The following is a 4,245-nucleotide window of genomic DNA, read 5'->3' as shown; positions in this document are numbered from 1 at the left end:
TTTTAACTCTATCTCCTGCATCAAACCATACACAACATTTTCAAAGTTGTATTATGTAAAGCTCATGTGTTAAAGGACATGCACGTTTATCCTAGTATAATGAACGCTCTAGAAATTTATGGCCCTAAATTTCATATGAAGTGGCCCCCACTTCCACATTCACATAGGTGAGTCTATCAAGAGCACTGTTGTAGTATAGGTACTCCATTCAAATTGGAGTATAGCATGTTCATCCTTACACATATTGCAGGAATCACACTTCTCATAATTTTATAGCATGTTCATTCTCATATCACTTCACAACTTGTTATTACCCACAGAACCTATTTCTTAGGTTTTCCAGTCTGTTAAGTCGGGTTACCATCATGAGTGATCTTCGTTATAAGAGAAATATTCCATACTCTTAGAAGAATTATGGATTTTATCTCTAGCTAGTCCTGTCATCAATAGATTAACTATGTTATTCTCAGTGCGTACATGATCCACTCTAACAACTCCTATAGAGAGTGACTATCTAATGGTGCTAAGCTTACAACATATTTCTCATTTCTTACCATTATAAAAGTGGTTCTCAATCTTTGCAATAGTTGTGGTACTATCAAAATGGATCAACACAGTTGGTATCAATTTTCTCATATGGGAATCTCTGCATGCAAGCTTCTCAGCTAACTTGGTTCTTCACTAGCTGTTGCTAGTGCTATTATCTTAGCTTCCAAAGTGGATTGAGCCAAAATAGCCTGTTTCTTTGACTTCCAAGAAACAGCTCCATCAGCTATGCTAAATATATAGCCATTAGGTGTTTTGGAATCATATGAAAGAGTGTTCCAATCAACATCATTGAATCCTTCTAGGATAGGTGGAAACCTTCAGTAATGTAATCCAAGGTTTATTGTTTTCTTAAGGTACTTCATTACTCTTTCTATTTCCAATCTTTCATTTTTATCTTACTCTATTCATAAGTATATGACTAGTTGAAGTGCCCCCATTGTTCCTCAATTTAAAAGGAATTTCTTTTTATTGAAGTCAGCATCGTTAGACTCAATGATCACTTTTGCGTTAAGGTTATGAAACCTATATGCATCGTTATTTACATTATACCCAATGAATACAAATCCATAGGCTCTAATTACGAGTTTAATTCTCTAGGGGCATACCTTCATAAATGATTTCATGAACAGTTCTCTATATCTCATTGGACTGAGACTCTACTAATTTATCATCAGTCATCTAATACTTGAGATAACAGCTAACATCATACTTTTTAGTCTTAGCTTCCTCAATATCATATTTCTTTTCAAGTGCATGCCAAATTAATTTGGCAGACTTGTATGGACTGTAGTAATCATAAAGATCATCTGATAACTCATTCATAATGAAATTCTTACAAAAGTAATGTTTTTCATTCCAAAGAGCTATATCAATAGCTAGATTATCCATTTCCTATTTTTTTCTAGCTTTTCCTACAAAACTAGGACATCAGATTTCAGAACATGTGCAACTTTTCTCATAATGAGGAAAAATTTCATCTTATGGTGCCACCGTTCGAAGTTAGTCCCATCAAACCAAAATGGTTTATTAAGGTCAAAATTGTTTGGTCTAGTAATAGTATCTACGAATGTTATTGCAGTTCGGAACGTCTTAAAATTGTTGTTATCATAACTTGCACAATTCTAAATGACCCAAAATCATACTTAATGGTTGAGTCACGACCATGTTGCTCTCTTTAAGACGTTTCATGATACTACCCAAAATATGCAAGCAGACTATCAATCACGCCGTCCCCAAGATAGAGCAACCCAATTACATGTTATCAAATTCTTAATGCACTATAAGAACCAATCTCGAATACACCCACCACAATATGGTTACCACTGCCACTTCTCGAAAGACTCACAATCTGGCTACTAGTGCCAATTCTCAAAATATTCACAGTATGGCTACCCGTGCCAATTCTATTTTCCCACAACCTGACTACCACTGTCAGTTCTCGAAATTCCCACAATTTGGCTATGTGTGTCAATTCTTAGTGTCACAGAAAGAAAGGAGAGAAGTTTTCCAAAAATGCATTGACCAAAAATTATGAGGGAGAAAGAAGAAGTTGAGTGAAATCGCATTCAAATTGGACAAGAAAATATGAAGGGAGGATGCTTCTATTTATAACATGAGATTTTTAAAAGTTTCTCATCTCTCCTATGTGGGACTTGAGAGTTTTTTTTTTCAAAATTCTTTTATATAGAGCTTGGGAGTTTTTTACATTTCACACCCAAGAGTTCCTATTAATAGCTTCCAGCAAAGTAAGTTCCAACAAAATCTCTTGTAGTTTGCAAAATGATAGAAAAATCAAAAAACTAATCCACCCCCTCTTAGTTTGGCATTTTCACTTGGGGGCCTTAGTGCAAATAATTCTTAAAGCAATTATACTACCTCTACTATATATGAGTGAAATTGTAGGGAAAATTCTTAATTTCTAAGAGCCACCCGAAAGATTGGTGAAGGTTGGATCTTAGTCAATATGCTTTAATTAGATTACACCAATGTGTGGAAAAACATACACCCTTTATTTTTTTGGGTTATTAACAAGGTAGGTATCATGCTTCTGGATTTGGATATTCTATCTTATTCATCTCATTTATCTTTCATTTCTTTTATGATTGACCTCCTCATTGTGGAATTTGGTGTCCCTTTAAAAATTGAATTTTTTATTCTCCAAAAAAATATGTGAAATTATGTTATGCTTCTATTGCTGATTAATTTCAGTTTTGCCATTGATTGACCAGGTCAGAGACCATATGGACTTTTAGCCTTTCACCCTTTCGCATTTTAATTCCAACTAGTTTAGGTACATCTAATATACATTCAAAGTTGAAAGATACTTCATGGCTTGAGGAGGGAATCAAGATTTTCTCTCCCAGATTCTTAAGGAAATTTTTTTTTTTTAGTATCTACTAACGTTTTAATATACATTTTTTACTATCTACTAACGTTTTGATACCTAATATAAAATTTGTTGTTAACGATGATAATGATAGATTTAATTTTTAAAATAATATAAATATAATGTAAGATAATTGTTAGTGTAAATATTTATACATAATAACTATATCATCTACCATTTATTTAAATTATTTTTTGAAGAGTGCTTAAAAATAAATGATAGTTGATGTAGTGGTAATGTATAAAACTACGTTTATTAAACTCGGATATGTCAATGACCCAGTCAAAGCACTGAGTCAATGAGTTATTGGTTGGATCAGTGGATCAATGGTTGAACCAATTGACTCGATTTATATTAACAAATCTAAAATTCGTAATATTAGCTAACATTATTTAATAACTCTATATTCCAAATTTAAAAACATTATCATACCTAATTAAATAACCAAAAAATAATATTTCACTGCTATGGTATCACAAATAAATTGAAAACAATCATTAAACAACATATATATTATGCTTTAATTGCAGTAGAAGTGTACCTAAGTTTAAAATTTAATTTTAAACAACATATTTTTGCAATAACATAAATTAACATATGACAAATATAAGTTAAATGTATTTCATTTTTTTCATCTCAAAACGATGTTGTTTTAGTTGTTTTTAAACAAATATTTTTTGATTAACTGTAGTCCAACCATTTGAGCCATCGATTTTAGGTTTAAAACAATTGTGTTGAATCGAGTCAATTCGATTTTGATGCAAAACTGGTTAGATGAGAGGCTCAGACTGGTCAGATGCTCAATTCACGAATGAACTGTGTAACTCCCCGAAAATAACTCCAACAGTATTGCCCAAAAATGGGTAAATTTTTTAATGTAAAACTCCTTCATTTACATTTGACTCCTTTTCGGGACATCACGTTAAGTAACCTAAATTGCGGAAAAGACGACAGATCGTTACCTAATGGTAACTACAAGTCACTTAATATATATATCGTGAAATAATTCTTTATTGAAAAACAACTGAAAACGTTTATACAAAAGCAAAGCGAAATACATCCTGGTCCAAACTAAAAATATATACAATAGTATGGTTTCGGAATACATCCTGGTCCAAACTGAAAATATATACAATAGTCTAGTTTATTCAAAATATCCAAAATACCCTACACAGATACCCACCTTAAGGACAACTAGAAATGGAAATGACCACTAGTGACTAGCTCTGGTGTTAGCGGGTGTGCTAGTACTTTTAAATCAATAATTTTTAAGTAAATCTTATCATTTTAAAGTAAGTTCACTTAATTAA

Source organism: Lupinus angustifolius, chromosome LG08, assembly GCF_001865875.1.
Source record: "Lupinus angustifolius cultivar Tanjil chromosome LG08, LupAngTanjil_v1.0, whole genome shotgun sequence".
Lineage (NCBI taxonomy): Eukaryota > Viridiplantae > Streptophyta > Magnoliopsida > Fabales > Fabaceae > Lupinus > Lupinus angustifolius.
This window is presented reverse-complemented; position numbering follows the sequence as displayed.